The following is a 27,358-nucleotide window of genomic DNA, read 5'->3' on the forward strand; positions in this document are numbered from 1 at the left end:
ATGGGGCAGTAACAGTACACTTTTGAAAACGTGTTTTTCAGCCCGAAATAAACGCGTTTTTTCAGACAACTGAATCCCTATGTAACTGCAAGACTCAGAAGAGCCCACACACTCAGCTCTTAACCCCAGTGTGCAGAAAGTGTCAAAACGTGTTTTTCAGCAGAAATAAACATGTTTCTGCAAGTTTGGTCACCCCCATGTAAGTTATGGGGCAGTAACAGAACACTTTTGAAAACGTGTTTTTCAGCCCGAAATAAACGCGTTTTTTCAGACAACTGAATCCCTATGTAACTGCAAGGCTCAAAAGAGCCCACACACTCAGCTCTTAACCCCAGTGTGCAGAAAGTGTCAAAACGTGATTTTCAGCAGAAATAAACATGTTTCTGCAAGTTTGGTCAACCCCATGTAAGTTATGGGGCAGTAACAGCACACTTTTGAAAACGTGTTTTTCAGCCCGAAATAAACGCGTTTTTTCAGACAACTGAATCCCTATGTAACTGCAAGGCTCAAAAGAGCCCACACACTCAGCTCTTAACCCCAGTGTGCAGAAAGTGTCAAAACGTGTTTTTCAGCAGAAATAAACATGTTTCTGCAAGTTTGGTCACCCCCATGTAAGTTATGGTGCAGTAACAGCACACTTTTGAAAACGTGTTTTTCAGCCCGAAATAAACACGTTTTTTCAGACAACTGAATCCCTATGTAACTGCAAGGCTCAAAAGAGCCCACACACTCAGCTCTTAACCCCAGTGTGCAGAAAGTGTCAAAACGTGTTTTTCAGCAGAAATAAACATGTTTCTGCAAGTTTGGTCACCCCCATGTAAGTTATGGGGAAGTAACAGCACGCTTTTGAAAACGTGTTTTTCAGCCCGAAATAAACGCGTTTTTTCAGACAACTGAATCCCTATGTAACTGCAAGACTCAGTAGAGCCCACACACTCAGCTCTTAACCCCAGTGTGCAGAAAGTGTCAAAACGTGATTTTCAGCAGAAATAAACATGTTTCTGCAAGTTTGGTCAACCCCATGTAAGTTATGGGGCAGTAACAGCACACTTTTGAAAACGTGTTTTTCAGCCCGAAATAAACGCGTTTTTTCAGACAACTGAATCCCTATGTAACTGCAAGGCTCAAAAGAGCCCACACACTCAGCTCTTAACCCCAGTGTGCAGAAAGTGTCAAAACGTGATTTTCAGCAGAAATAAACATGTTTCTGCAAGTTTGGTCAACCCCATGTAAGTTATGGGGCAGTAACAGCACACTTTTGAAAACGTGTTTTTCAGACCGAAATAAACGCGTTTTTTCAGACAACTGAATCCCTATGTAACTGCAAGACTCAGAAGAGCCCACACACTCAGCTCTTAACCCCAGTGTGCAGAAAGTGTCAAAACGTGTTTTTCAGCAGAAATAAACATGTTTCTGCAAGTTTGGTCACCCCCATGTAAGTTATGGGGCAGTAACAGCACACTTTTGAAAACGTGTTTTTCAGCCCGAAATAAACGCGTTTTTTCAGACAACTGAATCCCTTTGTAACTGCAAGGCTCAAAAGAGCCCACACACTCAGCTCTTAACCCCAGTGTGCAGAAAGTGTCAAAACATGATTTTCAGCAGAAATAAACATGTTTCTGCAAGTTTGGTCACCCCCATGTAAGTTATGGGGCAGTAACAGCACACTTTTGAAAACGTGTTTTTCAGCCCGAAATAAACGCGTTTTTTCAGACAACTGAATCCCTATGTAACTGCAAGACTCAGAAGAGCCCACACACTCAGCTCTTAACCCCAGTGTGCAGAAAGTGTCAAAACATGATTTTCAGCAGAAATAAACATGTTTCTGCAAGTTTGGTCACCCCCATGTAAGTTATGGGGCAGTAACAGCACACTTTTGAAAACGTGTTTTTCAGCCCGAAATAAACGCGTTTTTTCAGACAACTGAATCCCTATGTAACTGCAAGACTCAGAAGAGCCCACACACTCAGCTCTTAACCCCAGTGTGCAGAAAGTGTCAAAACATGATTTTCAGCAGAAATAAACATGTTTCTGCAAGTTTGGTCACCCCCATGTAAGTTATGGGGCAGTAACAGCACACTTTTGAAAACGTGTTTTTCAGCCCGAAATAAACGCGTTTTTTCAGACAACTGAATCCCTATGTAACTGCAAGACTCAGTAGAGCCCACACACTCAGCTCTTAACCCCAGTGTGCAGAAAGTGTCAAAACGTGATTTTCAGCAGAAATAAACATGTTTCTGCAAGTTTGGTCAACCCCATGTAAGTTATGGGGCAGTAACAGCACACTTTTGAAAACGTGTTTTTCAGCCCGAAATAAACGTGTTTTTTCAGACAACTGAATCCCTATGTAACTGCAAGGCTCAAAAGAGCCCACACACTCAGCTCTTAAACCCAGTGTGCAGAAAGTGTCAAAACATGATTTTCAGCAGAAATAAACATGTTTCTGCAAGTTTGGTCACCCCCATGTAAGTTATGGGGCAGTAACAGCACACTTTTGAAAACGTGTTTTTCAGCCCGAAATAAACGCGTTTTTTCAGACAACTGAATCCCTATGTAACTGCAAGACTCAGAAGAGCCCACACACTCAGCTCTTAACCCCAGTGTGCAGAAAGTGTCAAAACATGATTTTCAGCAGAAATAAAAATGTTTCTGCAAGTTTGGTCACCCCCATGTAAGTTATGGGGCAGTAACAGCACACTTTTGAAAACGTGTTTTTCAGCCCGAAATAAACGCGTTTTTTCAGACAACTGAATCCCTTTGTAACTGCAAGGCTCAAAAGAGCCCACACACTCAGCTCTTAACCCCAGTGTGCAGAAAGTGTCAAAACATGATTTTCAGCAGAAATAAACATGTTTCTGCAAGTTTGGTCACCCCCATGTAAGTTATGGGGCAGTAACAGCACACTTTTGAAAACGTGTTTTTCAGCCCGAAATAAAACGCGTTTTTTCAAACAACTGAATCCCTATGTAACTGCAAGACTCAGAAGAGCCCACACACTCAGCTCTTAACCCCAGTGTGCAGAAAGTGTCAAAACGTGTTTTTCAGCAGAAATAAACATGTTTCTGCAAGTTTGGTCACCCCCATGTAAGTTATGGGGCAGTAACAGCACACTTTTGAAAACGTGTTTTTCAGCCCGAAATAAACGCGTTTTTTCAGACAACTGAATCCCTTTGTAACTGCAAGGCTCAAAAGAGCCCACACACTCAGCTCTTAACCCCAGTGTGCAGAAAGTGTCAAAACATGATTTTCAGCAGAAATAAACATGTTTCTGCAAGTTTGGTCACCCCCATGTAAGTTATGGGGCAGTAACAGCACACTTTTGAAAACGTGTTTTTCAGCCCGAAATAAACGCGTTTTTTCAGACAACTGAATCCCTATGTAACTGCAAGGCTCAAAAGAGCCCACACACTCAGCTCTTAACCCCAGTGTGCAGAAAGTGTCAAAACGTGTTTTTCAGCAGAAATAAACATGTTTCTGCAAGTTTGGTCACCCCCATGTAAGTTATGGTGCAGTAACAGCACACTTTTGAAAACGTGTTTTTCGGCCCGAAATAAACACGTTTTTTCAGACAACTGAATCCCTATGTAACTGCAAGGCTCAAAAGAGCCCACACACTCAGCTCTTAACCCCAGTGTGCAGAAAGTGTCGAAACGTGTTTTTCAGCAGAAATAAACATGTTTCTGCAAGTTTGGTCACCCCCATGTAAGTTATGGGGAAGTAACAGCACACTTTTGAAAACGTGTTTTTCAGCCCGAAATAAACGCGTTTTTTCAGACAACTGAATCCCTATGTAACTGCAAGACTCAGTAGAGCCCACACACTCAGCTCTTAACCCCAGTGTGCAGAAAGTGTCAAAACGTGATTTTCAGCAGAAATAAACATGTTTCTGCAAGTTTGGTCAACCCCATGTAAGTTATGGGGCAGTAACAGCACACTTTTGAAAACGTGTTTTTCAGCCCGAAATAAACGCGTTTTTTCAGACAACTGAATCCCTATGTAACTGCAAGACTCAGAAGAGCCCACACACTCAGCTCTTAACCCCAGTGTGCAGAAAGTGTCAAAACGTGTTTTTCAGCAGAAATAAACATGTTTCTGCAAGTTTGGTCACCCCCATGTAAGTTATGGGGCAGTAACAGAACACTTTTGAAAACGTGTTTTTCAGCCCGAAATAAACGCGTTTTTTCAGACAACTGAATCCCTATGTAACTGCAAGGCTCAAAAGAGCCCACACACTCAGCTCTTAACCCCAGTGTGCAGAAAGTGTCAAAACGTGATTTTCAGCAGAAATAAACATGTTTCTGCAAGTTTGGTCAACCCCATGTAAGTTATGGGGCAGTAACAGCACACTTTTGAAAACGTGTTTTTCAGCCCGAAATAAACGCGTTTTTTCAGACAACTGAATCCCTATGTAACTGCAAGACTCAGAAGAGCCCACACACTCAGCTCTTAACCCCAGTGTGCAGAAAGTGTCAAAACGTGTTTTTCAGCAGAAATAAACATGTTTCTGCAAGTTTGGTCACCCCCATGTAAGTTATGGGGCAGTAACAGAACACTTTTGAAAACGTGTTTTTCAGCCCGAAATAAACGCGTTTTTTCAGACAACTGAATCCCTATGTAACTGCAAGGCTCAAAAGAGCCCACACACTCAGCTCTTAACCCCAGTGTGCAGAAAGTGTCAAAACGTGATTTTCAGCAGAAATAAACGTTTCTGCAAGTTTGGTCAACCCCATGTAAGTTATGGGGCAGTAACAGCACACTTTTGAAAACGTGTTTTTCAGCAAGAAATAAACGCGTTTTTTCAGACAACTGAATCCCTATGTAACTGCAAGGCTCAAAAGAGCCCACACACTCAGCTCTTAACCCCAGTGTGCAGAAAGTGTCAAAACGTGTTTTTCAGCAGAAATAAACATGTTTCTGCAAGTTTGGTCACCCCCATGTAAGTTATGGGGCAGTAACAGAACACTTTTGAAAACGTGTTTTTCAGCCCGAAATAAACGCGTTTTTTCAGACAACTGAATCCCTATGTAACTGCAAGGCTCAAAAGAGCCCACACACTCAGCTCTTAACCCCAGTGTGCAGAAAGTGTCAAAACGTGATTTTCAGCAGAAATAAACATGTTTCTGCAAGTTTGGTCAACCCCATGTAAGTTATGGGGCAGTAACAGCACACTTTTGAAAACGTGTTTTTCAGCCCGAAATAAACGCGTTTTTTCAGACAACTGAATCCCTATGTAACTGCAAGGCTCAAAAGAGCCCACACACTCAGCTCTTAACCCCAGTGTGCAGAAAGTGTCAAAACGTGTTTTTCAGCAGAAATAAACATGTTTCTGCAAGTTTGGTCACCCCCATGTAAGTTATGGTGCAGTAACAGCACACTTTTGAAAACGTGTTTTTCAGCCCGAAATAAACACGTTTTTTCAGACAACTGAATCCCTATGTAACTGCAAGGCTCAAAAGAGCCCACACACTCAGCTCTTAACCCCAGTGTGCAGAAAGTGTCAAAACGTGTTTTTCAGCAGAAATAAACATGTTTCTGCAAGTTTGGTCACCCCCATGTAAGTTATGGGGAAGTAACAGCACGCTTTTGAAAACGTGTTTTTCAGCCCGAAATAAACGCGTTTTTTCAGACAACTGAATCCCTATGTAACTGCAAGACTCAGTAGAGCCCACACACTCAGCTCTTAACCCCAGTGTGCAGAAAGTGTCAAAACGTGATTTTCAGCAGAAATAAACATGTTTCTGCAAGTTTGGTCAACCCCATGTAAGTTATGGGGCAGTAACAGCACACTTTTGAAAACGTGTTTTTCAGCCCGAAATAAACGCGTTTTTTCAGACAACTGAATCCCTATGTAACTGCAAGGCTCAAAAGAGCCCACACACTCAGCTCTTAACCCCAGTGTGCAGAAAGTGTCAAAACGTGATTTTCAGCAGAAATAAACATGTTTCTGCAAGTTTGGTCAACCCCATGTAAGTTATGGGGCAGTAACAGCACACTTTTGAAAACGTGTTTTTCAGCCCGAAATAAACGCGTTTTTTCAGACAACTGAATCCCTATGTAACTGCAAGACTCAGAAGAGCCCACACACTCAGCTCTTAACCCCAGTGTGCAGAAAGTGTCAAAACGTGTTTTTCAGCAGAAATAAACATGTTTCTGCAAGTTTGGTCACCCCCATGTAAGTTATGGGGCAGTAACAGCACACTTTTGAAAACGTGTTTTTCAGCCCGAAATAAACGCGTTTTTTCAGACAACTGAATCCCTATGTAACTGCAAGACTCAGAAGAGCCCACACACTCAGCTCTTAACCCCAGTGTGCAGAAAGTGTCAAAACATGATTTTCAGCAGAAATAAACATGTTTCTGCAAGTTTGGTCACCCCCATGTAAGTTATGGGGCAGTAACAGCACACTTTTGAAAACGTGTTTTTCAGCCCGAAATAAACGCGTTTTTTCAGACAACTGAATCCCTATGTAACTGCAAGACTCAGAAGAGCCCACACACTCAGCTCTTAACCCCAGTGTGCAGAAAGTGTCAAAACATGATTTTCAGCAGAAATAAACATGTTTCTGCAAGTTTGGTCACCCCCATGTAAGTTATGGGGCAGTAACAGCACACTTTTGAAAACGTGTTTTTCAGCCCGAAATAAACGCGTTTTTTCAGACAACTGAATCCCTATGTAACTGCAAGACTCAGTAGAGCCCACACACTCAGCTCTTAACCCCAGTGTGCAGAAAGTGTCAAAACGTGATTTTCAGCAGAAATAAACATGTTTCTGCAAGTTTGGTCAACCCCATGTAAGTTATGGGGCAGTAACAGCACACTTTTGAAAACGTGTTTTTCAGCCCGAAATAAACGCGTTTTTTCAGACAACTGAATCCCTATGTAACTGCAAGGCTCAAAAGAGCCCACACACTCAGCTCTTAAACCCAGTGTGCAGAAAGTGTCAAAACATGATTTTCAGCAGAAATAAACATGTTTCTGCAAGTTTGGTCACCCCCATGTAAGTTATGGGGCAGTAACAGCACACTTTTGAAAACGTGTTTTTCAGCCCGAAATAAACGCGTTTTTTCAGACAACTGAATCCCTATGTAACTGCAAGACTCAGAAGAGCCCACACACTCAGCTCTTAACCCCAGTGTGCAGAAAGTGTCAAAACATGATTTTCAGCAGAAATAAACATGTTTCTGCAAGTTTGGTCACCCCCATGTAAGTTATGGGGCAGTAACAGCACACTTTTGAAAACGTGTTTTTCAGCCCGAAATAAACGCGTTTTTTCAGACAACTGAATCCCTTTGTAACTGCAAGGCTCAAAAGAGCCCACACACTCAGCTCTTAACCCCAGTGTGCAGAAAGTGTCAAAACATGATTTTCAGCAGAAATAAACATGTTTCTGCAAGTTTGGTCACCCCCATGTAAGTTATGGGGCAGTAACAGCACACTTTTGAAAACGTGTTTTTCAGCCCGAAATAAAACGCGTTTTTTCAAACAACTGAATCCCTATGTAACTGCAAGACTCAGAAGAGCCCACACACTCAGCTCTTAACCCCAGTGTGCAGAAAGTGTCAAAACGTGTTTTACAGCAGAAATAAACATGTTTCTGCAAGTTTGGTCACCCCCATGTAAGTTATGGGGCAGTAACAGCACACTTTTGAAAACGTGTTTTTCAGCCCGAAATAAACGCGTTTTTTCAGACAACTGAATCCCTTTGTAACTGCAAGGCTCAAAAGAGCCCACACACTCAGCTCTTAACCCCAGTGTGCAGAAAGTGTCAAAACATGATTTTCAGCAGAAATAAACATGTTTCTGCAAGTTTGGTCACCCCCATGTAAGTTATGGGGCAGTAACAGCACACTTTTGAAAACGTGTTTTTCAGCCCGAAATAAACGCGTTTTTTCAGACAACTGAATCCCTATGTAACTGCAAGACTCAGTAGAGCCCACACACTCAGCTCTTAACCCCAGTGTGCAGAAAGTGTCAAAACGTGATTTTCAGCAGAAATAAACATGTTTCTGCAAGTTTGGTCAACCCCATGTAAGTTATGGGGCAGTAACAGCACACTTTTGAAAACGTGTTTTTCAGCCCGAAATAAACGCGTTTTTTCAGACAACTGAATCCCTATGTAACTGCAAGGCTCAAAAGAGCCCACACACTCAGCTCTTAACCCCAGTGTGCAGAAAGTGTCAAAACGTGATTTTCAGCAGAAATAAACATGTTTCTGCAAGTTTGGTCAACCCCATGTAAGTTATGGGGCAGTAACAGCACACTTTTGAAAACGTGTTTTTCAGCCCGAAATAAACGCGTTTTTTCAGACAACTGAATCCCTATGTAACTGCAAGACTCAGAAGAGCCCACACACTCAGCTCTTAACCCCAGTGTGCAGAAAGTGTCAAAACGTGTTTTTCAGCAGAAATAAACATGTTTCTGCAAGTTTGGTCACCCCCATGTAAGTTATGGGGCAGTAACAGCACACTTTTGAAAACGTGTTTTTCAGCCCGAAATAAACGCGTTTTTTCAGACAACTGAATCCCTTTGTAACTGCAAGGCTCAAAAGAGCCCACACACTCAGCTCTTAACCCCAGTGTGCAGAAAGTGTCAAAACATGATTTTCAGCAGAAATAAACATGTTTCTGCAAGTTTGGTCACCCCCATGTAAGTTATGGGGCAGTAACAGCACACTTTTGAAAACGTGTTTTTCAGCCCGAAATAAACGCGTTTTTTCAGACAACTGAATCCCTATGTAACTGCAAGACTCAGAAGAGCCCACACACTCAGCTCTTAACCCCAGTGTGCAGAAAGTGTCAAAACATGATTTTCAGCAGAAATAAACATGTTTCTGCAAGTTTGGTCACCCCCATGTAAGTTATGGGGCAGTAACAGCACACTTTTGAAAACGTGTTTTTCAGCCCGAAATAAACGCGTTTTTTCAGACAACTGAATCCCTATGTAACTGCAAGACTCAGAAGAGCCCACACACTCAGCTCTTAACCCCAGTGTGCAGAAAGTGTCAAAACGTGATTTTCAGCAGAAATAAACATGTTTCTGCAAGTTTGGTCAACCCCATGTAAGTTATGGGGCAGTAACAGCACACTTTTGAAAACGTGTTTTTCAGCCCGAAATAAACGCGTTTTTTCAGACAACTGAATCCCTATGTAACTGCAAGACTCAGAAGAGCCCACACACTCAGCTCTTAACCCCAGTGTGCAGAAAGTGTCAAAACGTGTTTTTCAGCAGAAATAAACATGTTTCTGCAAGTTTGGTCACCCCCATGTAAGTTATGGGGCAGTAACAGCACACTTTTGAAAACGTGTTTTTCAGCCCGAAATAAACGCGTTTTTTCAGACAACTGAATCCCTTTGTAACTGCAAGGCTCAAAAGAGCCCACACACTCAGCTCTTAACCCCAGTGTGCAGAAAGTGTCAAAACATGATTTTCAGCAGAAATAAACATGTTTCTGCAAGTTTGGTCACCCCCATGTAAGTTATGGGGCAGTAACAGCACACTTTTGAAAACGTGTTTTTCAGCCCGAAATAAACGCGTTTTTTCAGACAACTGAATCCCTATGTAACTGCAAGACTCAGAAGAGCCCACACACTCAGCTCTTAACCCCAGTGTGCAGAAAGTGTCAAAACATGATTTTCAGCAGAAATAAACATGTTTCTGCAAGTTTGGTCACCCCCATGTAAGTTATGGGGCAGTAACAGCACACTTTTGAAAACGTGTTTTTCAGCCCGAAATAAACGCGTTTTTTCAGACAACTGAATCCCTATGTAACTGCAAGACTCAGAAGAGCCCACACACTCAGCTCTTAACCCCAGTGTGCAGAAAGTGTCAAAACGTATTTTCAGCAGAAATAAACATGTTTCTGCAAGTTTGGTCAACCCCATGTAAGTTATGGGGCAGTAACAGCACACTTTTGAAAACGTGTTTTTCAGCCCGAAATAAACGCGTTTTTTCAGACAACTGAATCCCTATGTAACTGCAAGGCTCAATAGAGCCCACACACTCAGCTCTTAAACCCAGTGTGCAGAAAGTGTCAAAACATGATTTTCAGCAGAAATAAACATGTTTCTGCAAGTTTGGTCACCCCCATGTAAGTTATGGGGCAGTAACAGCACACTTTTGAAAACGTGTTTTTCAGCCCGAAATAAACGCGTTTTTTCAGACAACTGAATCCCTATGTAACTGCAAGACTCAGAAGAGCCCACACACTCAGCTCTTAACCCCAGTGTGCAGAAAGTGTCAAAACATGATTTTCAGCAGAAATAAACATGTTTCTGCAAGTTTGGTCACCCCCATGTAAGTTATGGGGCAGTAACAGCACACTTTTGAAAACGTGTTTTTCAGCCCGAAATAAACGCGTTTTTTCAGACAACTGAATCCCTTTGTAACTGCAAGGCTCAAAAGAGCCCACACACTCAGCTCTTAACCCCAGTGTGCAGAAAGTGTCAAAACATGATTTTCAGCAGAAATAAACATGTTTCTGCAAGTTTGGTCACCCCCATGTAAGTTATGGGGCAGTAACAGCACACTTTTGAAAACGTGTTTTTCAGCCCGAAATAAACGCGTTTTTTCAAACAACTGAATCCCTATGTAACTGCAAGACTCAGAAGAGCCCACACACTCAGCTCTTAACCCCAGTGTGCAGAAAGTGTCAAAACGTGTTTTTCAGCAGAAATAAACATGTTTCTGCAAGTTTGGTCACCCCCATGTAAGTTATGGGGCAGTAACAGCACACTTTTGAAAACGTGTTTTTCAGCCCGAAATAAACGCGTTTTTTCAGACAACTGAATCCCTTTGTAACTGCAAGGCTCAAAAGAGCCCACACACTCAGCTCTTAACCCCAGTGTGCAGAAAGTGTCAAAACATGATTTTCAGCAGAAATAAACATGTTTCTGCAAGTTTGGTCACCCCCATGTAAGTTATGGGGCAGTAACAGCACACTTTTGAAAACGTGTTTTTCAGCCCGAAATAAACGCGTTTTTTCAGACAACTGAATCCCTTTGTAACTGCAAGGCTCAAAAGAGCCCACACACTCAGCTCTTAACCCCAGTGTGCAGAAAGTGTCAAAACATGATTTTCAGCAGAAATAAACATGTTTCTGCAAGTTTGGTCACCCCCATGTAAGTTATGGGGCAGTAACAGCACACTTTTGAAAACGTGTTTTTCAGCCCGAAATAAACGCGTTTTTTCAGACAACTGAATCCCTATGTAACTGCAAGGCTCAAAAGAGCCCACACACTCAGCTCTTAACCCCAGTGTGCAGAAAGTGTCAAAACGTGTTTTTCAGCAGAAATAAACATGTTTCTGCAAGTTTGGTCACCCCCATGTAAGTTATGGTGCAGTAACAGCACACTTTTGAAAACGTGTTTTTCGGCCCGAAATAAACACGTTTTTTCAGACAACTGAATCCCTATGTAACTGCAAGGCTCAAAAGAGCCCACACACTCAGCTCTTAACCCCAGTGTGCAGAAAGTGTCGAAACGTGTTTTTCAGCAGAAATAAACATGTTTCTGCAAGTTTGGTCACCCCCATGTAAGTTATGGGGAAGTAACAGCACACTTTTGAAAACGTGTTTTTCAGCCCGAAATAAACGCGTTTTTTCAGACAACTGAATCCCTATGTAACTGCAAGACTCAGTAGAGCCCACACACTCAGCTCTTAACCCCAGTGTGCAGAAAGTGTCAAAACGTGATTTTCAGCAGAAATAAACATGTTTCTGCAAGTTTGGTCAACCCCATGTAAGTTATGGGGCAGTAACAGCACACTTTTGAAAACGTGTTTTTCAGCCCGAAATAAACGCGTTTTTTCAGACAACTGAATCCCTATGTAACTGCAAGACTCAGAAGAGCCCACACACTCAGCTCTTAACCCCAGTGTGCAGAAAGTGTCAAAACGTGTTTTTCAGCAGAAATAAACATGTTTCTGCAAGTTTGGTCACCCCCATGTAAGTTATGGGGCAGTAACAGAACACTTTTGAAAACGTGTTTTTCAGCCCGAAATAAACGCGTTTTTTCAGACAACTGAATCCCTATGTAACTGCAAGGCTCAAAAGAGCCCACACACTCAGCTCTTAACCCCAGTGTGCAGAAAGTGTCAAAACGTGATTTTCAGCAGAAATAAACATGTTTCTGCAAGTTTGGTCAACCCCATGTAAGTTATGGGGCAGTAACAGCACACTTTTGAAAACGTGTTTTTCAGCCCGAAATAAACGCGTTTTTTCAGACAACTGAATCCCTATGTAACTGCAAGACTCAGAAGAGCCCACACACTCAGCTCTTAACCCCAGTGTGCAGAAAGTGTCAAAACGTGTTTTTCAGCAGAAATAAACATGTTTCTGCAAGTTTGGTCACCCCCATGTAAGTTATGGGGCAGTAACAGAACACTTTTGAAAACGTGTTTTTCAGCCCGAAATAAACGCGTTTTTTCAGACAACTGAATCCCTATGTAACTGCAAGGCTCAAAAGAGCCCACACACTCAGCTCTTAACCCCAGTGTGCAGAAAGTGTCAAAACGTGATTTTCAGCAGAAATAAACGTTTCTGCAAGTTTGGTCAACCCCATGTAAGTTATGGGGCAGTAACAGCACACTTTTGAAAACGTGTTTTTCAGCAAGAAATAAACGCGTTTTTTCAGACAACTGAATCCCTATGTAACTGCAAGGCTCAAAAGAGCCCACACACTCAGCTCTTAACCCCAGTGTGCAGAAAGTGTCAAAACGTGTTTTTCAGCAGAAATAAACATGTTTCTGCAAGTTTGGTCACCCCCATGTAAGTTATGGGGAAGTAACAGCACGCTTTTGAAAACGTGTTTTTCAGCCCGAAATAAACGCGTTTTTTCAGACAACTGAATCCCTATGTAACTGCAAGACTCAGTAGAGCCCACACACTCAGCTCTTAACCCCAGTGTGCAGAAAGTGTCAAAACGTGATTTTCAGCAGAAATAAACATGTTTCTGCAAGTTTGGTCAACCCCATGTAAGTTATGGGGCAGTAACAGCACACTTTTGAAAACGTGTTTTTCAGCCCGAAATAAACGCGTTTTTTCAGACAACTGAATCCCTATGTAACTGCAAGGCTCAAAAGAGCCCACACACTCAGCTCTTAACCCCAGTGTGCAGAAAGTGTCAAAACGTGATTTTCAGCAGAAATAAACATGTTTCTGCAAGTTTGGTCAACCCCATGTAAGTTATGGGGCAGTAACAGCACACTTTTGAAAACGTATTTTTCAGCCCGAAATAAACGCGTTTTTTCAGACAACTGAATCCCTATGTAACTGCAAGACTCAGAAGAGCCCACACACTCAGCTCTTAACCCCAGTGTGCAGAAAGTGTCAAAACGTGTTTTTCAGCAGAAATAAACATGTTTCTGCAAGTTTGGTCACCCCCATGTAAGTTATGGGGCAGTAACAGCACACTTTTGAAAACGTGTTTTTCAGCCCGAAATAAACGCGTTTTTTCAGACAACTGAATCCCTTTGTAACTGCAAGGCTCAAAAGAGCCCACACACTCAGCTCTTAACCCCAGTGTGCAGAAAGTGTCAAAACATGATTTTCAGCAGAAATAAACATGTTTCTGCAAGTTTGGTCACCCCCATGTAAGTTATGGGGCAGTAACAGCACACTTTTGAAAACGTGTTTTTCAGCCCGAAATAAACGCGTTTTTTCAGACAACTGAATCCCTATGTAACTGCAAGACTCAGAAGAGCCCACACACTCAGCTCTTAACCCCAGTGTGCAGAAAGTGTCAAAACATGATTTTCAGCAGAAATAAACATGTTTCTGCAAGTTTGGTCACCCCCATGTAAGTTATGGGACAGTAACAGCACACTTTTGAAAACGTGTTTTTCAGCCCGAAATAAACGCGTTTTTTCAGACAACTGAATCCCTATGTAACTGCAAGACTCAGAAGAGCCCACACACTCAGCTCTTAACCCCAGTGTGCAGAAAGTGTCAAAACATGATTTTCAGCAGAAATAAACATGTTTCTGCAAGTTTGGTCACCCCCATGTAAGTTATGGGGCAGTAACAGCACACTTTTGAAAACGTGTTTTTCAGCCCGAAATAAACGCGTTTTTTCAGACAACTGAATCCCTATGTAACTGCAAGACTCAGTAGAGCCCACACACTCAGCTCTTAACCCCAGTGTGCAGAAAGTGTCAAGACGTGATTTTCAGCAGAAATAAACATGTTTCTGCAAGTTTGGTCAACCCCATGTAAGTTATGGGGCAGTAACAGCACACTTTTGAAAACGTGTTTTTCAGCCCGAAATAAACGCGTTTTTTCAGACAACTGAATCCCTATGTAACTGCAAGGCTCAAAAGAGCCCACACACTCAGCTCTTAAACCCAGTGTGCAGAAAGTGTCAAAACGTGTTTTTCAGCAGAAATAAACATGTTTCTGCAAGTTTGGTCACCCCCATGTAAGTTATGGTGCAGTAACAGCACACTTTTGAAAACGTGTTTTTCAGCCCGAAATAAACACGTTTTTTCAGACAACTGAATCCCTATGTAACTGCAAGGCTCAAAAGAGCCCACACACTCAGCTCTTAACCCCAGTGTGCAGAAAGTGTCAAAACGTGTTTTTCAGCAGAAATAAACATGTTTCTGCAAGTTTGGTCACCCCCATGTAAGTTATGGGGAAGTAACAGCACACTTTTGAAAACGTGTTTTTCATCCCGAAATAAACGCGTTTTTTCAGACAACTGAATCCCTATGTAACTGCAAGACTCAGTAGAGCCCACACACTCAGCTCTTAACCCCAGTGTGCAGAAAGTGTCAAAACGTGATTTTCAGCAGAAATAAACATGTTTCTGCAAGTTTGGTCAACCCCATGTAAGTTATGGGGCAGTAACAGCACACTTTTGAAAACGTGTTTTTCAGCCCGAAATAAACGCGTTTTTTCAGACAACTGAATCCCTATGTAACTGCAAGACTCAGAAGAGCCCACACACTCAGCTCTTAACCCCAGTGTGCAGAAAGTGTCAAAACGTGTTTTTCAGCAGAAATAAACATGTTTCTGCAAGTTTGGTCACCCCCATGTAAGTTATGGGGCAGTAACAGAACACTTTTGAAAACGTGTTTTTCAGCCCGAAATAAACGCGTTTTTTCAGACAACTGAATCCCTTTGTAACTGCAAGGCTCAAAAGAGCCCACACACTCAGCTCTTAACCCCAGTGTGCAGAAAGTGTCAAAACATGATTTTCAGCAGAAATAAACATGTTTCTGCAAGTTTGGTCACCCCCATGTAAGTTATGGGGCAGTAACAGCACACTTTTGAAAACGTGTTTTTCAGCCCGAAATAAACGCGTTTTTTCAGACAACTGAATCCCTATGTAACTGCAAGACTCAGAAGAGCCCACACACTCAGCTCTTAACCCCAGTGTGCAGAAAGTGTCAAAACATGATTTTCAGCAGAAATAAACATGTTTCTGCAAGTTTGGTCACCCCCATGTAAGTTATGGGGCAGTAACAGCACACTTTTGAAAACGTGTTTTTCAGCCCGAAATAAACGCGTTTTTTCAGACAACTGAATCCCTATGTAACTGCAAGACTCAGAAGAGCCCACACACTCAGCTCTTAACTCCAGTGTGCAGAAAGTGTCAAAACGTGTTTTTCAGCAGAAATAAACATGTTTCTGCAAGTTTGGTCACCCCCATGTAAGTTATGGGGCAGTAACAGCACACTTTTGAAAACGTGTTTTTCAGCCCGAAATAAACGCGTTTTTTCAGACAACTGAATCCCTATGTAACTGCAAGACTCAGTAGAGCCCACACACTCAGCTCTTAACCCCAGTGTGCAGAAAGTGTCAAAACGTGATTTTCAGCAGAAATAAACATGTTTCTGCAAGTTTGGTCAACCCCATGTAAGTTATGGGGCAGTAACAGCACACTTTTGAAAACGTGTTTTTCAGCCCGAAATAAACGCGTTTTTTCAGACAACTGAATCCCTATGTAACTGCAAGACTCAGAAGAGCCCACACACTCAGCTCTTAACCCCAGTGTGCAGAAAGTGTCAAAACGTGTTTTTCAGCAGAAATAAACATGTTTCTGCAAGTTTGGTCACCCCCATGTAAGTTATGGGGCAGTAACAGAACACTTTTGAAAACGTGTTTTTCAGCCCGAAATAAACGCTTTTTTTCAGACAACTGAATCCCTATGTAACTGCAAGGCTCAAAAGAGCCCACACACTCAGCTCTTAACCCCAGTGTGCAGAAAGTGTCAAAACGTGATTTTCAGCAGAAATAAACATGTTTCTGCAAGTTTGGTCAACCCCATGTAAGTTATGGGGCAGTAACAGCACACTTTTGAAAACGTGTTTTTCAGCCCGAAATAAACGCGTTTTTTCAGACAACTGAATCCCTATGTAACTGCAAGACTCAGAAGAGCCCACACACTCAGCTCTTAACCCCAGTGTGCAGAAAGTGTCAAAACGTGTTTTTCAGCAGAAATAAACATGTTTCTGCAAGTTTGGTCACCCCCATGTAAGTTATGGTGCAGTAACAGCACACTTTTGAAAACGTGTTTTTCAGCCCGAAATAAACACGTTTTTTCAGACAACTGAATCCCTATGTAACTGCAAGGCTCAAAAGAGCCCACACACTCAGCTCTTAACCCCAGTGTGCAGAAAGTGTCAAAACGTGTTTTTCAGCAGAAATAAACATGTTTCTGCAAGTTTGGTCACCCCCATGTAAGTTATGGTGCAGTAACAGCACACTTTTGAAAACGTGTTTTTCAGCCCGAAATAAACACGTTTTTTCAGACAACTGAATCCCTATGTAACTGCAAGGCTCAAAAGAGCCCACACACTCAGCTCTTAACCCCAGTGTGCAGAAAGTGTCAAAACGTGTTTTTCAGCAGAAATAAACATGTTTCTGCAAGTTTGGTCAACCCCATGTAAGTTATGGTGCAGTAACAGCACACTTTTGAAAACGTGTTTTTCAGCCCGAAATAAACACGTTTTTTCAGACAACTGAATCCCTATGTAACTGCAAGGCTCAAAAGAGCCCACACACTCAGCTCTTAACCCCAGTGTGCAGAAAGTGTCAAAACGTGTTTTTCAGCAGAAATAAACATGTTTCTGCAAGTTTGGTCACCCCCATGTAAGTTATGGGGAAGTAACAGCACACTTTTGAAAACGTGTTTTTCATCCCGAAATAAACGCGTTTTTTCAGACAACTGAATCCCTATGTAACTGCAAGACTCAGTAGAGCCCACACACTCAGCTCTTAACCCCAGTGTGCAGAAAGTGTCAAAACGTGATTTTCAGCAGAAATAAACATGTTTCTGCAAGTTTGGTCAACCCCATGTAAGTTATGGGGCAGTAACAGCACACTTTTGAAAACGTGTTTTTCAGCCCGAAATAAACGCGTTTTTTCAGACAACTGAATCCCTATGTAACTGCAAGACTCAGAAGAGCCCACACACTCAGCTCTTAACCCCAGTGTGCAGAAAGTGTCAAAACGTGTTTTTCAGCAGAAATAAACATGTTTCTGCAAGTTTGGTCACCCCCATGTAAGTTATGGGGCAGTAACAGAACACTTTTGAAAACGTGTTTTTCAGCCCGAAATAAACGCGTTTTTTCAGACAACTGAATCCCTTTGTAACTGCAAGGCTCAAAAGAGCCCACACACTCAGCTCTTAACCCCAGTGTGCAGAAAGTGTCAAAACATGATTTTCAGCAGAAATAAACATGTTTCTGCAAGTTTGGTCACCCCCATGTAAGTTATGGGGCAGTAACAGCACACTTTTGAAAACGTGTTTTTCAGCCCGAAATAAACGCGTTTTTTCAGACAACTGAATCCCTATGTAACTGCAAGACTCAGAAGAGCCCACACACTCAGCTCTTAACCCCAGTGTGCAGAAAGTGTCAAAACATGATTTTCAGCAGAAATAAACATGTTTCTGCAAGTTTGGTCACCCCCATGTAAGTTATGGGGCAGTAACAGCACACTTTTGAAAACGTGTTTTTCAGCCCGAAATAAACGCGTTTTTTCAGACAACTGAATCCCTATGTAACTGCAAGACTCAGAAGAGCCCACACACTCAGCTCTTAACTCCAGTGTGCAGAAAGTGTCAAAACGTGTTTTTCAGCAGAAATAAACATGTTTCTGCAAGTTTGGTCACCCCCATGTAAGTTATGGGGCAGTAACAGCACACTTTTGAAAACGTGTTTTTCAGCCCGAAATAAACGCGTTTTTTCAGACAACTGAATCCCTATGTAACTGCAAGACTCAGTAGAGCCCACACACTCAGCTCTTAACCCCAGTGTGCAGAAAGTGTCAAAACGTGATTTTCAGCAGAAATAAACATGTTTCTGCAAGTTTGGTCAACCCCATGTAAGTTATGGGGCAGTAACAGCACACTTTTGAAAACGTGTTTTTCAGCCCGAAATAAACGCGTTTTTTCAGACAACTGAATCCCTATGTAACTGCAAGACTCAGAAGAGCCCACACACTCAGCTCTTAACCCCAGTGTGCAGAAAGTGTCAAAACGTGTTTTTCAGCAGAAATAAACATGTTTCTGCAAGTTTGGTCACCCCCATGTAAGTTATGGGGCAGTAACAGAACACTTTTGAAAACGTGTTTTTCAGCCCGAAATAAACGCTTTTTTTCAGACAACTGAATCCCTATGTAACTGCAAGGCTCAAAAGAGCCCACACACTCAGCTCTTAACCCCAGTGTGCAGAAAGTGTCAAAACGTGATTTTCAGCAGAAATAAACATGTTTCTGCAAGTTTGGTCAACCCCATGTAAGTTATGGGGCAGTAACAGCACACTTTTGAAAACGTGTTTTTCAGCCCGAAATAAACGCGTTTTTTCAGACAACTGAATCCCTATGTAACTGCAAGACTCAGAAGAGCCCACACACTCAGCTCTTAACCCCAGTGTGCAGAAAGTGTCAAAACGTGTTTTTCAGCAGAAATAAACATGTTTCTGCAAGTTTGGTCACCCCCATGTAAGTTATGGGGCAGTAACAGAACACTTTTGAAAACGTGTTTTTCAGCCCGAAATAAACGCGTTTTTTCAGACAACTGAATCCCTATGTAACTGCAAGGCTCAAAAGAGCCCACACACTCAGCTCTTAACCCCAGTGTGCAGAAAGTGTCAAAACGTGATTTTCAGCAGAAATAAACGTTTCTGCAAGTTTGGTCAACCCCATGTAAGTTATGGGGCAGTAACAGCACACTTTTGAAAACGTGTTTTTCAGCAAGAAATAAACGCGTTTTTTCAGACAACTGAATCCCTATGTAACTGCAAGGCTCAAAAGAGCCCACACACTCAGCTCTTAACCCCAGTGTGCAGAAAGTGTCAAAACGTGTTTTTCAGCAGAAATAAACATGTTTCTGCAAGTTTGGTCACCCCCATGTAAGTTATGGGGCAGTAACAGAACACTTTTGAAAACGTGTTTTTCAGCCCGAAATAAACGCGTTTTTTCAGACAACTGAATCCCTATGTAACTGCAAGGCTCAAAAGAGCCCACACACTCAGCTCTTAACCCCAGTGTGCAGAAAGTGTCAAAACGTGATTTTCAGCAGAAATAAACATGTTTCTGCAAGTTTGGTCAACCCCATGTAAGTTATGGGGCAGTAACAGCACACTTTTGAAAACGTGTTTTTCAGCCCGAAATAAACGCGTTTTTTCAGACAACTGAATCCCTATGTAACTGCAAGGCTCAAAAGAGCCCACACACTCAGCTCTTAACCCCAGTGTGCAGAAAGTGTCAAAACGTGTTTTTCAGCAGAAATAAACATGTTTCTGCAAGTTTGGTCACCCCCATGTAAGTTATGGTGCAGTAACAGCACACTTTTGAAAACGTGTTTTTCAGCCCGAAATAAACACGTTTTTTCAGACAACTGAATCCCTATGTAACTGCAAGGCTCAAAAGAGCCCACACACTCAGCTCTTAACCCCAGTGTGCAGAAAGTGTCAAAACGTGTTTTTCAGCAGAAATAAACATGTTTCTGCAAGTTTGGTCACCCCCATGTAAGTTATGGGGAAGTAACAGCACGCTTTTGAAAACGTGTTTTTCAGCCCGAAATAAACGCGTTTTTTCAGACAACTGAATCCCTATGTAACTGCAAGACTCAGTAGAGCCCACACACTCAGCTCTTAACCCCAGTGTGCAGAAAGTGTCAAAACGTGATTTTCAGCAGAAATAAACATGTTTCTGCAAGTTTGGTCAACCCCATGTAAGTTATGGGGCAGTAACAGCACACTTTTGAAAACGTGTTTTTCAGCCCGAAATAAACGCGTTTTTTCAGACAACTGAATCCCTATGTAACTGCAAGGCTCAAAAGAGCCCACACACTCAGCTCTTAACCCCAGTGTGCAGAAAGTGTCAAAACGTGATTTTCAGCAGAAATAAACATGTTTCTGCAAGTTTGGTCAACCCCATGTAAGTTATGGGGCAGTAACAGCACACTTTTGAAAACGTATTTTTCAGCCCGAAATAAACGCGTTTTTTCAGACAACTGAATCCCTATGTAACTGCAAGACTCAGAAGAGCCCACACACTCAGCTCTTAACCCCAGTGTGCAGAAAGTGTCAAAACGTGTTTTTCAGCAGAAATAAACATGTTTCTGCAAGTTTGGTCACCCCCATGTAAGTTATGGGGCAGTAACAGCACACTTTTGAAAACGTGTTTTTCAGCCCGAAATAAACGCGTTTTTTCAGACAACTGAATCCCTTTGTAACTGCAAGGCTCAAAAGAGCCCACACACTCAGCTCTTAACCCCAGTGTGCAGAAAGTGTCAAAACATGATTTTCAGCAGAAATAAACATGTTTCTGCAAGTTTGGTCACCCCCATGTAAGTTATGGGGCAGTAACAGCACACTTTTGAAAACGTGTTTTTCAGCCCGAAATAAACGCGTTTTTTCAGACAACTGAATCCCTATGTAACTGCAAGACTCAGAAGAGCCCACACACTCAGCTCTTAACCCCAGTGTGCAGAAAGTGTCAAAACATGATTTTCAGCAGAAATAAACATGTTTCTGCAAGTTTGGTCACCCCCATGTAAGTTATGGGACAGTAACAGCACACTTTTGAAAACGTGTTTTTCAGCCCGAAATAAACGCGTTTTTTCAGACAACTGAATCCCTATGTAACTGCAAGACTCAGAAGAGCCCACACACTCAGCTCTTAACCCCAGTGTGCAGAAAGTGTCAAAACATGATTTTCAGCAGAAATAAACATGTTTCTGCAAGTTTGGTCACCCCCATGTAAGTTATGGGGCAGTAACAGCACACTTTTGAAAACGTGTTTTTCAGCCCGAAATAAACGCGTTTTTTCAGACAACTGAATCCCTATGTAACTGCAAGACTCAGTAGAGCCCACACACTCAGCTCTTAACCCCAGTGTGCAGAAAGTGTCAAAACGTGATTTTCAGCAGAAATAAACATGTTTCTGCAAGTTTGGTCAACCCCATGTAAGTTATGGGGCAGTAACAGCACACTTTTGAAAACGTGTTTTTCAGCCCGAAATAAACGCGTTTTTTCAGACAACTGAATCCCTATGTAACTGCAAGGCTCAAAAGAGCCCACACACTCAGCTCTTAAACCCAGTGTGCAGAAAGTGTCAAAACGTGTTTTTCAGCAGAAATAAACATGTTTCTGCAAGTTTGGTCACCCCCATGTAAGTTATGGTGCAGTAACAGCACACTTTTGAAAACGTGTTTTTCAGCCCGAAATAAACACGTTTTTTCAGACAACTGAATCCCTATGTAACTGCAAGGCTCAAAAGAGCCCACACACTCAGCTCTTAACCCCAGTGTGCAGAAAGTGTCAAAACGTGTTTTTCAGCAGAAATAAACATGTTTCTGCAAGTTTGGTCACCCCCATGTAAGTTATGGGGAAGTAACAGCACACTTTTGAAAACGTGTTTTTCATCCCGAAATAAACGCGTTTTTTCAGACAACTGAATCCCTATGTAACTGCAAGACTCAGTAGAGCCCACACACTCAGCTCTTAACCCCAGTGTGCAGAAAGTGTCAAAACGTGATTTTCAGCAGAAATAAACATGTTTCTGCAAGTTTGGTCAACCCCATGTAAGTTATGGGGCAGTAACAGCACACTTTTGAAAACGTGTTTTTCAGCCCGAAATAAACGCGTTTTTTCAGACAACTGAATCCCTATGTAACTGCAAGACTCAGAAGAGCCCACACACTCAGCTCTTAACCCCAGTGTGCAGAAAGTGTCAAAACGTGTTTTTCAGCAGAAATAAACATGTTTCTGCAAGTTTGGTCACCCCCATGTAAGTTATGGGGCAGTAACAGAACACTTTTGAAAACGTGTTTTTCAGCCCGAAATAAACGCGTTTTTTCAGACAACTGAATCCCTTTGTAACTGCAAGGCTCAAAAGAGCCCACACACTCAGCTCTTAACCCCAGTGTGCAGAAAGTGTCAAAACATGATTTTCAGCAGAAATAAACATGTTTCTGCAAGTTTGGTCACCCCCATGTAAGTTATGGGGCAGTAACAGCACACTTTTGAAAACGTGTTTTTCAGCCCGAAATAAACGCGTTTTTTCAGACAACTGAATCCCTATGTAACTGCAAGACTCAGAAGAGCCCACACACTCAGCTCTTAACCCCAGTGTGCAGAAAGTGTCAAAACATGATTTTCAGCAGAAATAAACATGTTTCTGCAAGTTTGGTCACCCCCATGTAAGTTATGGGGCAGTAACAGCACACTTTTGAAAACGTGTTTTTCAGCCCGAAATAAACGCGTTTTTTCAGACAACTGAATCCCTATGTAACTGCAAGACTCAGAAGAGCCCACACACTCAGCTCTTAACTCCAGTGTGCAGAAAGTGTCAAAACGTGTTTTTCAGCAGAAATAAACATGTTTCTGCAAGTTTGGTCACCCCCATGTAAGTTATGGGGCAGTAACAGCACACTTTTGAAAACGTGTTTTTCAGCCCGAAATAAACGCGTTTTTTCAGACAACTGAATCCCTATGTAACTGCAAGACTCAGTAGAGCCCACACACTCAGCTCTTAACCCCAGTGTGCAGAAAGTGTCAAAACGTGATTTTCAGCAGAAATAAACATGTTTCTGCAAGTTTGGTCAACCCCATGTAAGTTATGGGGCAGTAACAGCACACTTTTGAAAACGTGTTTTTCAGCCCGAAATAAACGCGTTTTTTCAGACAACTGAATCCCTATGTAACTGCAAGACTCAGAAGAGCCCACACACTCAGCTCTTAACCCCAGTGTGCAGAAAGTGTCAAAACGTGTTTTTCAGCAGAAATAAACATGTTTCTGCAAGTTTGGTCACCCCCATGTAAGTTATGGGGCAGTAACAGAACACTTTTGAAAACGTGTTTTTCAGCCCGAAATAAACGCTTTTTTTCAGACAACTGAATCCCTATGTAACTGCAAGGCTCAAAAGAGCCCACACACTCAGCTCTTAACCCCAGTGTGCAGAAAGTGTCAAAACGTGATTTTCAGCAGAAATAAACATGTTTCTGCAAGTTTGGTCAACCCCATGTAAGTTATGGGGCAGTAACAGCACACTTTTGAAAACGTGTTTTTCAGCCCGAAATAAACGCGTTTTTTCAGACAACTGAATCCCTATGTAACTGCAAGACTCAGAAGAGCCCACACACTCAGCTCTTAACCCCAGTGTGCAGAAAGTGTCAAAACGTGTTTTTCAGCAGAAATAAACATGTTTCTGCAAGTTTGGTCACCCCCATGTAAGTTATGGTGCAGTAACAGCACACTTTTGAAAACGTGTTTTTCAGCCCGAAATAAACACGTTTTTTCAGACAACTGAATCCCTATGTAACTGCAAGGCTCAAAAGAGCCCACACACTCAGCTCTTAACCCCAGTGTGCAGAAAGTGTCAAAACGTGTTTTTCAGCAGAAATAAACATGTTTCTGCAAGTTTGGTCACCCCCATGTAAGTTATGGTGCAGTAACAGCACACTTTTGAAAACGTGTTTTTCAGCCCGAAATAAACACGTTTTTTCAGACAACTGAATCCCTATGTAACTGCAAGGCTCAAAAGAGCCCACACACTCAGCTCTTAACCCCAGTGTGCAGAAAGTGTCAAAACGTGTTTTTCAGCAGAAATAAACATGTTTCTGCAAGTTTGGTCAACCCCATGTAAGTTATGGGGAAGTAACAGCACACTTTTGAAAACGTGTTTTTCAGCCCGAAATAAACGCGTTTTTTCAGACAACTGAATCCCTATGTAACTGCAAGACTCAGTAGAGCCCACACACTCAGCTCTTAACCCCAGTGTGCAGAAAGTGTCAAAACGTGATTTTCAGCAGAAATAAACATGTTTCTGCAAGTTTGGTCAACCCCATGTAAGTTATGGGGCAGTAACAGCACACTTTTGAAAACGTGTTTTTCAGCCCGAAATAAACGCGTTTTTTCAGACAACTGAATCCCTATGTAACTGCAAGACTCAGAAGAGCCCACACACTCAGCTCTTAACCCCAGTGTGCAGAAAGTGTCAAAACGTGTTTTTCAGCAGAAATAAACATGTTTCTGCAAGTTTGGTCACCCCCATGTAAGTTATGGGGCAGTAACAGAACACTTTTGAAAACGTGTTTTTCAGCCCGAAATAAACGCGTTTTTTCAGACAACTGAATCCCTATGAAACTGCAAGGCTCAAAAGAGCCCACACACTCAGCTCTTAACCCCAGTGTGCAGAAAGTGTCAAAACGTGATTTTCAGCAGAAATAAACATGTTTCTGCAAGTTTGGTCAACCCCATGTAAGTTATGGGGCAGTAACAGCACACTTTTGAAAACGTGTTTTTCAGCCCGAAATAAACGCGTTTTTTCAGACAACTGAATCCCTATGTAACTGCAAGACTCAGAAGAGCCCACACACTCAGCTCTTAACCCCAGTGTGCAGAAAGTGTCAAAACGTGTTTTTCAGCAGAAATAAACATGTTTCTGCAAGTTTGGTCACCCCCATGTAAGTTATGGGGCAGTAACAGCACACTTTTGAAAACGTGTTTTTCAGCCCGAAATAAACGCGTTTTTTCAGACAACTGAATCCCTTTGTAACTGCAAGGCTCAAAAGAGCCCACACACTCAGCTCTTAACCCCAGTGTGCAGAAAGTGTCAAAACATGATTTTCAGCAGAAATAAACATGTTTCTGCAAGTTTGGTCACCCCCATGTAAGTTATGGGGCAGTAACAGCACACTTTTGAAAACGTGTTTTTCAGCCCGAAATAAACGCGTTTTTTCAGACAACTGAATCCCTATGTAACTGCAAGACTCAGAAGAGCCCACACACTCAGCTCTTAACCCCAGTGTGCAGAAAGTGTCAAAACATGATTTTCAGCAGAAATAAACATGTTTCTGCAAGTTTGGTCACCCCCATGTAAGTTATGGGACAGTAACAGCACACTTTTGAAAACGTGTTTTTCAGCCCGAAATAAACGCGTTTTTCAGACAACTGAATCCCTATGTAACTGCAAGACTCAGTAGAGCCCACACACTCAGCTCTTAACCCCAGTGTGCAGAAAGTGTCAAAACGTGATTTTCAGCAGAAATAAACATGTTTCTGCAAGTTTGGTCAACCCCATGTAAGTTATGGGGCAGTAACAGCACACTTTTGAAAACGTGTTTTTCAGCAAGAAATAAACGCGTTTTTTCAGACATCTGAATCCCTATGTAACTGCAAGACTCAGAAGAGCCCACACACTCAGCTCTTAACCCCAGTGTGCAGAAAGTGTCAAAACGTGTTTTTTCAGCAGAAATAAACATGTTTCTGCAAGTTTGGTCACCCCCATGTAAGTTATGGGGCAGTAACAGAACACTTTTGAAAACGTGTTTTTCAGCCCGAAATAAACGCGTTTTTTTCAGACAACTGAATCCCTATGTAACTGCAAGGCTCAAAAGAGCCCACACACTCAGCTCTTAACCCCAGTGTGCAGAAAGTGTCAAAACGTGATTTTCAGCAGAAATAAACATGTTTCTGCAAGTTTGGTCAACCCCATGTAAGTTATGGGGCAGTAACAGCACACTTTTGAAAACGTGTTTTTCAGCCCGAAATAAACGCGTTTTTTCAGACAACTGAATCCCTATGTAACTGCAAGGCTCAAAAGAGCCCACACACTCAGCTCTTAACCCCAGTGTGCAGAAAGTGTCAAAACGTGATTTTCAGCAGAAATAAACGTTTCTGCAAGTTTGGTCAACCCCATGTAAGTTATGGGGCAGTAACAGCACACTTTTGAAAACGTGTTTTTCAGCAAGAAATAAACGCGTTTTTTCAGACAACTGAATCCCTATGTAACTGCAAGGCTCAAAAGAGCCCACACACTCAGCTCTTAACCCCAGTGTGCAGAAAGTGTCAAAACGTGTTTTTCAGCAGAAATAAACATGTTTCTGCAAGTTTGGTCACCCCCATGTAAGTTATGGGGCAGTAACAGAACACTTTTGAAAACGTGTTTTTCAGCCCGAAATAAACGCGTTTTTTCAGACAACTGAATCCCTATGTAACTGCAAGGCTCAAAAGAGCCCACACACTCAGCTCTTAACCCCAGTGTGCAGAAAGTGTCAAAACGTGATTTTCAGCAAAAATAAACATTTTTCTGCAAGTTTGGTCAACCCCATGTAAGTTATGGGGCAGTAACAGCACACTTTTGAAAACGTGTTTTTCAGCCCGAAATAAACGCGTTTTTTCAGACAACTGAATCCCTATGTAACTGCAAGGCTCAAAAGAGCCCACACACTCAGCTCTTAACCCCAGTGTGCAGAAAGTGTCAAAACGTGTTTTTCAGCAGAAATAAACATGTTTCTGCAAGTTTGGTCACCCCCATGTAAGTTATGGGGAAGTAACAGCACGCTTTTGAAAACGTGTTTTTCAGCCCGAAATAAACGCGTTTTTTCAGACAACTGAATCCCTATGTAACTGCAAGACTCAGTAGAGCCCACACACTCAGCTCTTAACCCCAGTGTGCAGAAAGTGTCAAAACGTGATTTTCAGCAGAAATAAACATGTTTCTGCAAGTTTGGTCAACCCCATGTAAGTTATGGGGCAGTAACAGCACACTTTTGAAAACGTGTTTTTCAGCCCGAAATAAACGCGTTTTTTCAGACAACTGAATCCCTATGTAACTGCAAGGCTCAAAAGAGCCCACACACTCAGCTCTTAACCCCAGTGTGCAGAAAGTGTCAAAACGTGATTTTCAGCAGAAATAAACATGTTTCTGCAAGTTTGGTCAACCCCATGTAAGTTATGGGGCAGTAACAGCACACTTTTGAAAACGTGTTTTTCAGCCCGAAATAAACGCGTTTTTTCAGACAACTGAATCCCTATGTAACTGCAAGACTCAGAAGAGCCCACACACTCAGCTCTTAACCCCAGTGTGCAGAAAGTGTCAAAACGTGTTTTTCAGCAGAAATAAACA

This window comes from Lepisosteus platostomus, chromosome 2, assembly GCF_059453375.1.
Source record: "Lepisosteus platostomus isolate fLepPlt1 chromosome 2, fLepPlt1.hap1, whole genome shotgun sequence".
In the NCBI taxonomy this organism is placed as follows: domain Eukaryota; kingdom Metazoa; phylum Chordata; class Actinopteri; order Semionotiformes; family Lepisosteidae; genus Lepisosteus; species Lepisosteus platostomus.